Consider the following 12,500-nt stretch of genomic DNA (forward strand, 5'->3'; position numbering starts at 1 on the left):
TACGCGAGAACGTACAGAGGAGCACAAAAAAAAAAAAAAAAAAAAAACAAAACCATATATCTTATGCGCCACACCAAAGTGTCTTCTTTTCTCTATATAATGTATATATAGAGATTTCTTCATTTTGTTCGTCGATCGGAAACTCTCGCTAGACGATCGGCCGGTTAACTTTAACGTCCGTCGAAAAGAACTTCCGGGGACTGGACGACCGACAGATCGCGCGGTCTCGCGATCGACAATGAAGAAAAAAAGACATGGGGCGACCGACAAAGGTTTGTTTTCACCTTCACCTTCTCGTGCTCTGCGTGACAACACGTTGTGGTGACAACGATGTTCGAAAGCCACTCCATAGAGGAGTATATATATTTTCAACACCCGGTGGGGTTTCTCTACTACACTAGACACACGGGGGTACAGAAACGCTGCACGACGCGATATCATCGATCAAACCAAAGAGACACGAGATCTCGGTCGTCATTCAATTCAACGAACGTGGCGATGGAATCCGCAACGGATTAGCGAGGACACGCGACGACGGGGAAATTATTCGACCCGATACAAGTACGCGTGCGCATCCCGCACAATGCCAAATGTTGCTATGTCCATCAGTCATCAAAGCGTTCGTAGAACGAGAGACCACTGTCTCGCGAACTCTAAGAATATGTTTGTCGAAGTCGCTGGCAACGACGACCCTCCGCCGCAATTATGTGTAGAGAGACACATCCACGCACAGACGTATTTTATTTTATATATCATCTCCCTGGGGCTTACGTTGCACGCCACAGTTGCGCACACAGATTTTACACGGGTGTCCGGTATCTCTTTCTTTATTTGTGTCCATTCACTGTAGTCTCTTGAGACTCTTATACCTTTCGTATACGCATCATTTCAGACGACGTCGGGAGCGCGTAAAATGTTCGAGAGTGAAACGCTTCTTCCGCAATGCGAATCGTTCCAGAGAGAGAGGAGAGAGAGATTTCGATCGTCGGAGCGGTGTTCACGGGCGGTCGTATTGAAAATACGACTCACGACGCCGCAAAACACTCACGCAAGTCCGAATGTGATACCCATTCCTATTTCCTTCTTCTCACGAAGACCGTTAGACGCAATGTAAAATTTGCAATTTTCACAGAACCGCGTCAAACGCCGACGAAACGTCCATCGTTCGCTCGTACGTAGCATCTTTGCAACCCGACTCAGAAACGCTCTTTGCGCCCTCCACAAAATTCGACATGGAGAGGTAAGCGACGGCGGGGACTTACAAGAGCAACGCAAGCAGTATTTGGTTACGTAAACGACCCTCAGCCAGGCGTGGTCCAGGAATTGTATCCGTGGACCGCAATGTGCGTTCGAAATGTCGATGTTCATGTGTCCTGCAGTTCACACGTTGACGCGCAATTAGCTGCGTTCTTCATCGACCCACGAGCCAAGTGATCCACCGTTCAGGGTAATCGTATAATTTGATTTATAATCAATATATAATTATGTCTCTTGTTCTGCGGTTCATAAGAACGCCGATACCTGAAAGCTCCAACCAGCGCGCGAAGGAGATTCAGGCGTCGTTTTTAAGGACGACACACGATCGTCCGTAGAAACGGAAACCGTCGCGAGTACGCGATTGCAATGCGCACACGTATCCGACGGCCGGGCGGAAAATACATTGAAAAACCTTTAAAGTGGAAAACACAGGAGGAGAATTCAGAAAACGACGGGGATCATAGACAACCCGATACTGGATCCCGACACTTCTCCTCCTCCTCTCTCTTATTGGAGAATGAACTCGATAACTAACGGACTTCACAGCCGGCTCTGGCCGTGCGCGATCGTTCGTCCCAAGCTCTTGTGCACTGTATTATCGCCACACAGAGAGTAGTGTCACGTTCTCATGCATGTTCGCATGTAACGTGACCGATTTCTGCGTATCTACGCTAGAAATCGGTGTTCTGACGCTCCTGGCTCACGCGTAACGCGGCATCCCCACCTACGCGCCGTCAATCTAACGGTACTCCGCTCTACGGTAGTGCGTTCTCTCTCGCACCCGTTACGAGCATAGCCAGGTAGCGCTATCCTTGTCTAGCGCACGGCGAGACGCACCCCTCTCACTCGCACCCGTTACGAGTATAGGCAGGTAGCTCCGTCCTTGTCTAGCGCACGGCGAGACGCGCCGCTCTCACTCGCACCCGTTACGAGTATAGGCAGGTAGCGCTGTCCTTCTCTAACGCACAGGCAACCATCGCCGCTCTCTCTCGCACTCGCTACAACCATAGGGCGTAGTGCTATCCTTTTCCAACGCATAGCCGCTAAGAGCATGCGTTCTCTCTCGCACTCGTTACCTGCATAGGGCGACGTGCCATCCTTTATTATTCTACACGGACAACCGTTATTTTCTCTCTCGCACTCGCTACAACCATAGGGCGTAGTGCTATCCTTTTCCAACGTATAGCCACTAAGGGCATGCTTTCTCTCTCGCACTCGTAGCAGACATCGGACAGTCCAAAGTCCGTTTTTCGGGAACCTTTCACACCCGCACACAGATGGCTTTTTTACCAGCTCGAGTTTCTCGAAAGAGAAAATGCACAGACCCTCATGTATTTACCCCACCCCCTAAAAAATACCGAAGTTCATCCACCACTCACTAGATGACTTCGGACTTCAACCCCGTTTTCCCGCTACTAAAAATGTACGGTACCCCGCATAAAAAGTCTGGAGACACCTTCAGACTTCGGAAAAAACTTCTACAAGCTCTGCTTTCATAAGTAACTCCCCGGCAATCTATAGCGAACTCTGGTGCGTGTCTCTAGCACATTGCGAGCTACAATTGTCGTCAGCAACGCAGACGCTCGGTGCGGCTTAGGCTCGCACGGCTGACGCAATACAACCCCTCTCTTACCTGAGAGCAAGGTTCACCGGTGGTTGAAACTCAATGAGTTTCAACCCTTCCGATATCCAAGGAGGACGACCAGCGACGGCAGAAAGGAGGAAAACTCGGCGAGGAGGACGAAGGCACCAGATCAACCAGCTGAAGAAACAGCTTTCCACCGAAGGAAGGAAGGACGGTGACTGGACCAGCGAGCTCACTCCCGCCACAACAAAGGAGCCACTCCCCCTGCCCACCTGGAAACTCTCCCCCGTAACTCTCCCTCTGAGAACGCTCCCTAATTTTCTGGCAGCCGACGACGCTGACCCTCGAGTAGTTTATTACAGTAACCTATTGTTCCCCCGAGCCCCACAAAAGACCGACGACTGTACATTTATAGAAAGGCTTATTTCACGCCTATAATTATTACCTTCTCTCTCTCTTTATACTTATTACTACTTTTCCTCTGTCTCTGTCTATATATATATTATTATTATTATTATTGTTATTTGTACCTTGTTTGTAAACATCTTCTCTTTATTATAGAATATATTTAATGTTATTGTTGAACAATCACCTTAGAAATCACTCTCGAATCCCCACGTCTTGTAACCATCCCGCCACGTTTTTTGGTCTCCACAACGATAAACGATACCCCGCACTTTTTGGAACGGGTTACCGCTCGTCCGTTCCGCATCTATTATACCCTTTTGTTACAAGGCCAATCCCTCGCGGAAAGGCCCTAGCACGTAACAAAAAACCATAATAGAAATTTGGTGACAGCGGTGTGGGATCTATCGTTATCGTGGAGACACCCCCGGCGGGATACAACCAAAAAACGACGTGGTGAATTCGAGAGAAAAATTTAAAAAGTAGAATTTCAAAATGCCAATAACTCGATCTCAAGGTCTTAGTGAGGCCGAGTTAGAAATGTTGGAAGAACAATTAAAGAAAAGAGAAAAACGTTTACTAGAACAAGAACAACTATTTAAAGAAACTCAGAAAAATTTTGAAGAATTTTTACACGAAGAAAGAAATCAAATAAGAACAGAGGAAAATAATAAAACTAAAGAATTAGAAATGATAGTAGAATCATTAAAAATGCAAGTAAAAGCATTGGAGGAACGAGCTCCTATAGCTCAAACTCCCGTAACAAGTCGTAAATCTGGGCCGGCAACAATAGAGTCTCCCCCTTCAGCATTTTCTCTCAGAGATGTTATATCAGAAATTCCCACCTTTTCGGGAACTAACCTCTCTACCGACAGGTTTTTTCAATCGTGCCGACGAGCACGGGACATTCTTTCACCCTCGCAAGAAATAGACTTAGCGAGAGCAATTAAATCCAAACTTGTCGGGCGTGCATATTGCATAGTAGAAGACGAGGAATATAAAACGGTGAATGATCTAATAGATGCCTTACGCACAAGATTACTCCCGCAAAAATCATCATATTATTATAGAGGTCTTCTTTCCGATATATTTAAAAAACCGGCGGAGCATATAATTGACTACGTGCAAAGAGTTAAAGATTTAAGAATGTCGATTAGAGACACAGAGCGTCAGGAAGGTCGATCACCTGACCCTGGAATCGACGAATTTACTCTAGAATGTTTTATTCGTGGCTTACCGTCCACTATGAAAATATTATTAGAATTCAAGGGATATAAAACCCTTACAGAAGCGTTCAATAACGCAATAGTAATTTACAACGAAATGGAGCAAGAACAAGCTCGAACAAAGCCTCCGCCGATATTAAATGCACCCCCGCTGTCCCCTCGAAGCTCGTCGACTCCCCCTAAGAATTTTATGAGCTCACGCGGCCCTCAGGTATCTCAGGTAAATTGCACGTATTGCAAAAGGAGCGGACACACCGCTTTGCAGTGTTTTCAAGATCCCCGCAACCGGGAAAATAAGAAAAACATAAATAATAGTCAACCGCCTCCTATTACGTGCACTTATTGTAATAAATTCGGACACTACGCATCTCAGTGTTACCGAAATCCGCAAAATAAATCCCAGAATTCGGGAAACCGCGGAAACCCCTCGCCGACGGACGCCCGGCGGGAGGGCAACCCAGAGCGTCCACCCCCCAGTCCAATAATAGAAAAACCTTCCACATAGAAGGAAAATTTAATTCGATCGTAGAAATCGACCTGGCACACCCCATTGGACAAACGAAATTTCTCATCGATACGGGATCGGAACCAAATCTTATTAAATTACAACAGATAGGATCACTATCTTTTAATAAAAATAAAAAATTAAATCTAAGTGGCATTTCTCCCCAGATAGTAGAAACATTAGGATCATTAAGAATCCAAATTCACGGCAAAATTCACGAATTTCACGTGGTGCCGAATAGTTTCCCCATTCCTTACCCCGCGATCTTAGGATCCGAATTTTTAAAGAAATGTTCTGCCACTATTTCTTATCAAGACAAATGTCTTTTATTGGGAGATTTTAAAATCCCTTTTTCCGATCCTGAAAATATTAGTGTGCCCCCTCGAAGTATAAAGACGGTTCCCGTCAAAATTAAAAATTTAAATATAAAAGAAGGATATCTCCCTCGGCTGCATGTTGGGACAAATATTTTTGCAGGAGAATGCATGGTGAAGAATATAAATGGACGTGCTATAATTAAAATTTTTAACGCATCTGACGTAGAATACGAAGCGGAAATTCCACAAGTAGAAATCGAAGAAGTTGAAGAAGTTAAAGGAGTTAAAGATGTTGAAAAATTTAAAACTTTACAAATTGATGGAGAGAAAAATTTAAGACCCGAGGAATTTGGGATTATTAAAAAATTAAAACTCAAGGAATTTGAGGAAATTAAAAAATTAAAACTCGAGGAATTCGAGGAAATAAAATTAAAATTCGAGGAATTCGAAAAATTAAAACCCGAGGAATTCGAGGTAAATAAAAAATTGATGAAACCCGAGGAATTCGAGGTGAATCAAAAATTAATAACGCCCGAGGAATTCGAGGCTGTTAAAAAACTAAAACTCGAGGAATTCGAGATATTAAAAAATATAAGACTCGAGGAATTCGAGCAAATTAAAAATTCTCTCCATTCAAATAAAAGTAAAAGTAAAGGTAGGAGGAAGAATAAAAGTAAAGATAAAGATAAAAGTTTCTCTTGTTTCCGCGTCGACTCTTCTCAGAGATTTTCAAATATATTAAAGATGATTGAAGTAGATAATTTAAATGAAGAAGAAAAAGCACACGTCGAAGAATTAATTAAAGAAAACCATGACATTTTTCACTGCCAAGACGATAAATTGCCCTGTACTCATTTAACTTCGCATCGAATAGATACGACCGACAGCAGCCCCGTAAATATTAAACAGTACAGATTTCCCCCAATTCATAAGGAAGAAATCCAAAAGCAGATTTCAGAACTCCTAAATCAAAATATAATTACGAAATCTTCGTCCCCGTATAATTCCCCTGTTTGGATTGTTCCGAAAAAACCGGACTCCGCAGGCAATAAAAAATGGAGGATGGTCATTGACTTCCGCCAATTAAACGAAAAAACTATCGGAGACGCGTACCCTCTCCCAAATATCGTAGAAATCTTAGATCAATTGGGAGGATCAAAATACTTCAGCGTGTTAGATTTAGCTTCGGGTTTTCATCAAATTCCCATGGAGCAGTCAGACGCAGCAAAAACCGCTTTTTCGTCGCCCCACGGTCATTATCAATTTTCTAGAATGCCGTTTGGTCTTAAAAATGCTCCCGCTACTTTCCAAAAATTAATGGATTCAGTATTAACCGGCTTACAAGGGACAGAAATGTTCGTATATATGGACGACATTGTTATATACGCAAGTTCGCTCCAAGAACACATAATAAAATTTAATAAATTAGCCGAAAGATTAAGAGACGCGAATCTTCGACTCCAACCGGATAAATGTAAATTTCTCTGCAAAGAAGTTCATTATCTCGGACACATAATTTCTGAATCAGGAATCAAGCCTGATCCTAGTAAAATCACCGCGATTCAAAATTTTCCAACACCGCGCACACCGCGAAATATTAAACAGTTCCTTGGCCTCAGCGGTTATTACAGACGTTTTATTCAAAATTTCTCCGGTACTTCAAAACCATTGACGTCACTTTTAAAGAAAGGTATTAAATTCCATTGGAAAGACGAACAAGAGCAAGCATTTTTAAAATTAAAGGAAGCTTTATGTAAGGAGCCCATATTACAATATCCAAATTTTAATGAACAATTTATAGTAACGACGGATGCCTCGAATCAGGCAATCGGAGGTATATTAAGTCAAGGTGAGGTTGGTAAAGACCTTCCGATCGCTTACGCATCTCGATCTCTGAATTCAGCCGAGATGAATTATTCGACCATAGAGAAAGAACTCCTTGCAATAGTTTATTGTACGCATCATTTCCGACCTTATTTATATGGGAAAGAATTCCTCTTAATAACAGATCATCAGCCTCTAGTTTGGTTGCATAAAGTGAAAGATCCTACGTCCCGACTCGTTCGCTGGCGGTTAAAACTTGCCGAGTACGAGTACAAAATTAAATATAAACCGGGAAAAATAAATTCAAACGCGGACGCATTATCACGAAATCCGCAAGTTTTAGTATCGAATGTTCTTGAGGAGGAGAATACGGACGACGATCCATGGGCAGGATTGGCCGCCTTTTTCGGAGAGGAAAACGAACCTTCCACTCCCGAACCCCCATCTCCGCTTCCAACAATAGAAGATTTATCTTCGTCCGACGGAGATACACAAGGGTCCACCGAAGATTCGACGGAGGAAACGCAGCTGCCGTCCTTAGGGCACGGGCAACCCCAAAACCTCCCGAAGAATCCCAGGGATTCCTTTTCCAATCCGGACACCAGCGAGGAAGAACCGTCACCATCCCTAGGGCATGGAGACACACCTCACGGGAGTCCTGAGGATTTCCCCAACGAGCCGCAAGAAGAGGAGGAACACCCTCACGGCGGACACGAAGGCGCCCCTGGCGAACCTTCGCTCACGGACCCGGCTTACACCGAAGACGGCGGGTTGCCACCTCTAGGGGCACGGCGCACCCCCGATTCCACGGCAAGCCAGGCGAACTCCTCAGAGGATGGAGAAATCCCTGAGCGAGAAACAGAAGACGATCTGGGACAGGAAGATAGTATTCCACCCGAACCACCCCCGGAACCACCGGACGACGGCGATTCATCAATATCAAGCGACTCGGACGCAGAATCCGAACAGGAAAACGAAGCTCCAACGACAAATATAATAGAATCAAGAGACTGTATACACATGAGAAAAGATAACTTAGTATATTTTATTACTACCGCGGGAGATCCATTCGATGAAGGAGCCCGACAGATCCAGGATGCTTCAAAATTTCCAATACATACAAAAATAATGCTAGGAGCACCCAGCATCCGAATAATTAACAGAAGATACTATATTGCATTAGCAGTCGCAAGAAGGCCACAAGAGCCAGTAAGAAAGGATGCATTAATAAAAGCATTTGATAAATTACAAAATTTCATATACGAAGAAGCTATTAGCTCATTTTCAATAAGTTATCCATCAGAAACAGACAGAGTTAATTTCGCTGCACTGCAAGAACAATTAGAAAGCAGATTTTTAAATGCTCCAGTCGAGATTACAATTTGCAAAAACTTAATTAAAATTCCGCCTATTTCAAAAAGGAATAAAATATTAGAAGAGTTTCATTCTGCAGCACCAGCTGGACATAAAGGTGTAACCAAAACATACACAAGAATCCGTCAATATTTTTTCTGGGAAAATATGAAAAAAGATATACAACATTTTATAAATAATTGTTTAAATTGTCAATTGAAAAAACTAGTGAGAGTAAAAAATAAACAACCGATGATGCTCACCGATACTCCCGGTAAAGCATTTGATAAAATTTCCATAGACATGGTAGGACCACTACCAACAACACGAAAAAATAATAAATATTTACTCACAATTCAAGATTTATTGACGAAGTATTCGCTCGCAATCCCAGTACAAGATGGATATTCTAAAACAATTGCAACAGCATTTTTAAATAATTTTCTATATAAATTTGGAACACCTAAATGTTTATTATCGGATCAAGGACCGAATTTAACGGGATCAACCATGAAACAACTCTTGAAGAAATTTAAAATTCAACACGTCTGCACGTCACCATATCATCCTCAAACAAATGGTTCATTGGAGAGAGCCCACCACGTATTCGTGGAATATTTAAAACAATATATAGATGATAAAAACCAATGGGACGATTGCATAGACGCAGCAATATTTTCGTACAATACGAGTATCCGCGAAGGAACAAAGTTTTCCCCGCATCATTTGGTCTTCGGAGAAATGGCAAGACCACCTTTAACGAGCAATATTTTGGAAGAGGAACCGGAACAAACATACGAATCTCATCTAGTTCAACACATAAAAAATTTACATAGCCTCCAGCAAAGAGCTCGAGCAAATTTAATAGCGGCCAAAGAAAGGTCAAAATATTATTACGATAGGAAGATTCATCCACAACAATTGAAAGTAGGAGACAGTGTCTTCACATTAGCGTTGCATAGAACAAAACTCAGCAACCAATATTCCGGTCCATATAAAGTATTAGAAATTCTTCCAACAAACAACGTAAAATTGCTAATTAAAGGAAAACCAAGGATCCTACACATGGATAGATGCAGGATCTCCAAAATTCCCGCACGGTAGGATACCTTGCACAAAAAATGAAATCCTACGAATTTCATTTTTTGTTTCCCGGGGAGGGAGGTGTCACGTTCTCATGCATGTTCGCATGTAACGTGACCGATTTCTGCGTATCTACGCTAGAAATCGGTGTTCTGACGCTCCTGGCTCACGCGTAACGCGGCATCCCCACCACCGCGCCGTCAATCTAACGGTACTCCGCTCTACGGTAGTGCGTTCTCTCTCGCACCCGTTACGAGCATAGCCAGGTAGCGCTATCCTTGTCTAGCGCACGGCGAGACGCACCCCTCTCACTCGCACCCGTTACGAGTATAGGCAGGTAGCTCCGTCCTTGTCTAGCGCACGGCGAGACGCGCCGCTCTCACTCGCACCCGTTACGAGTATAGGCAGGTAGCGCTGTCCTTCTCTAACGCACAGGCAACCATCGCCGCTCTCTCTCGCACTCGCTACAACCATAGGGCGTAGTGCTATCCTTTTCCAACGCATAGCCGCTAAGAGCATGCGTTCTCTCTCGCACTCGTTACCTGCATAGGGCGACGTGCCATCCTTTATTATTCTACACGGACAACCGTTATTTTCTCTCTCGCACTCGCTACAACCATAGGGCGTAGTGCTATCCTTTTCCAACGTATAGCCACTAAGGGCATGCTTTCTCTCTCGCACTCGTAGCAGACATCGGACAGTCCAAAGTCCGTTTTTCGGGAACCTTTCACACCCGCACACAGATGGCTTTTTTACCAGCTCGAGTTTCTCGAAAGAGAAAATGCACAGACCCTCATGTATTTACCCCACCCCCTAAAAAATACCGAAGTTCATCCACCACTCACTAGATGACTTCGGACTTCAACCCCGTTTTCCCGCTACTAAAAATGTACGGTACCCCGCATAAAAAGTCTGGAGACACCTTCAGACTTCGGAAAAAACTTCTACAAGCTCTGCTTTCATAAGTAACTCCCCGGCAATCTATAGCGAACTCTGGTGCGTGTCTCTAGCACATTGCGAGCTACAATTGTCGTCAGCAACGCAGACGCTCGGTGCGGCTTAGGCTCGCACGGCTGACGCAATACAACCCCTCTCTTACCTGAGAGCAAGGTTCACCGGTGGTTGAAACTCAATGAGTTTCAACCCTTCCGATATCCAAGGAGGACGACCAGCGACGGCAGAAAGGAGGAAAACTCGGCGAGGAGGACGAAGGCACCAGATCAACCAGCTGAAGAAACAGCTTTCCACCGAAGGAAGGAAGGACGGTGACTGGACCAGCGAGCTCACTCCCGCCACAACAAAGGAGCCACTCCCCCTGCCCACCTGGAAACTCTCCCCCGTAACTCTCCCTCTGAGAACGCTCCCTAATTTTCTGGCAGCCGACGACGCTGACCCTCGAGTAGTTTATTACAGTAACCTATTGTTCCCCCGAGCCCCACAAAAGACCGACGACTGTACATTTATAGAAAGGCTTATTTCACGCCTATAATTATTACCTTCTCTCTCTCTTTATACTTATTACTACTTTTCCTCTGTCTCTGTCTATATATATATTATTATTATTATTATTGTTATTTGTACCTTGTTTGTAAACATCTTCTCTTTATTATAGAATATATTTAATGTTATTGTTGAACAATCACCTTAGAAATCACTCTCGAATCCCCACGTCTTGTAACCATCCCGCCACGTTTTTTGGTCTCCACAACGATAAACGATACCCCGCACTTTTTGGAACGGGTTACCGCTCGTCCGTTCCGCATCTATTATACCCTTTTGTTACAAGGCCAATCCCTCGCGGAAAGGCCCTAGCACGTAACAGTAGAGTGTCAGAATCGCACACAGCTTTACGCGAGCTACGCAGCCGGTCCTCTCGAAACACATTTCCAATTGTGCACGGAGAACGATTATTCGATACTAGCGGACTTCACAGCCGGCTCTGGCCGTGCGCGATCGTTCGTCCCAAGCTCTTGTGCACTGTATTATCGCCACACAGAGAGTAGAGTGTCAGAATCGCACACAGCTTTACGCGAGCTACGCAGCCGGTCCTCTCGAAACACATTTCCAATTGTGCACGGAGAAAGATTATTCGATACTAGCGGACTTCACAGCCGGCTCTGGCCGTGCGCGATCGTTCGTCCCAAGCTCTTGTGCACTGTATTATCGCCACACAGAGAGTAGAGTGTCAGAATCGCACACAGCTTTACGCGAGCTACGCAGCCGGTCCTCTCGAATATACGTGTTCGTCAACGAACACGCATGCGGCGACGTTTTGTGCTCTATGTCATACGCGAACTCGATAAATAGAGCGGGACTCACAGCCGGCTCTGGCAGCGGTCATTCGTCCCACGCTCGTGTGTGCGCTATCGCCACACAGAGTAGGGTGTCAGACTCACGCAGCTTTAAAAGCGAGCTTCACAGCCGGTCCTTCTCTCATCCTATTCCTCGACGTTCGTGACAGAACACAACGCGTTCACCGCAAGTTTTCCACAGGTACCCTGTTGTTGTCCTCTCTTTCTCTAGAGGAGAGACAACACCACCGTTTCCAATGGACGTATCTCGGACACCACAGGCGAAGACCGAGGAAGCGCGATATGTGGATTCGAATCGACGCTTACATCCCTGTTCTTGCGACCGTAATTGTCCATATAATTGTCGGAGAGCCTACACACAGGCAGACCAATGGCGTATATTATAGTATACACGTCTCTTTGACACGAGGTATTTTTATCAAAGAGAACACGATCCATCAGGTGGCGGGTGAAAAACATCGATTCGTAACGACGGGTATTTCTATATTCGTGGTTAAGCTATAACATTCAGCGTCCGACGGGAAACCGCACCCTATTGATCGTTCGAGTTTGCAATGTGAACGTCGGTGACGATTCCCGAAGACCCGAAGTACAGCTCTTCGCACTCACTCCCCAATACAAGTAAACGATGCG

At 44.7% G+C, this 12,500-nt stretch overlaps 1 non-coding gene across 1 annotated transcript; it reads right to left on the reverse strand.

Annotated features, from left to right (window-relative positions):
- Positions 1-1,295: 1,295 nt before the first annotated feature.
- On the reverse strand, positions 1,296-1,450 carry LOC143364192 (5.8S ribosomal RNA). The gene has a single exon (XR_013084025.1). It is a non-coding gene; the product is annotated as a 5.8S ribosomal RNA (ribosomal RNA).
- Between the last annotated feature and the right edge of the window lie 11,050 nt (positions 1,451-12,500).

This window comes from Halictus rubicundus, unplaced genomic scaffold (assembly GCF_050948215.1).
Source record: "Halictus rubicundus isolate RS-2024b unplaced genomic scaffold, iyHalRubi1_principal scaffold0326, whole genome shotgun sequence".
In the NCBI taxonomy this organism is placed as follows: Eukaryota; Metazoa; Arthropoda; class Insecta; order Hymenoptera; family Halictidae; genus Halictus; species Halictus rubicundus.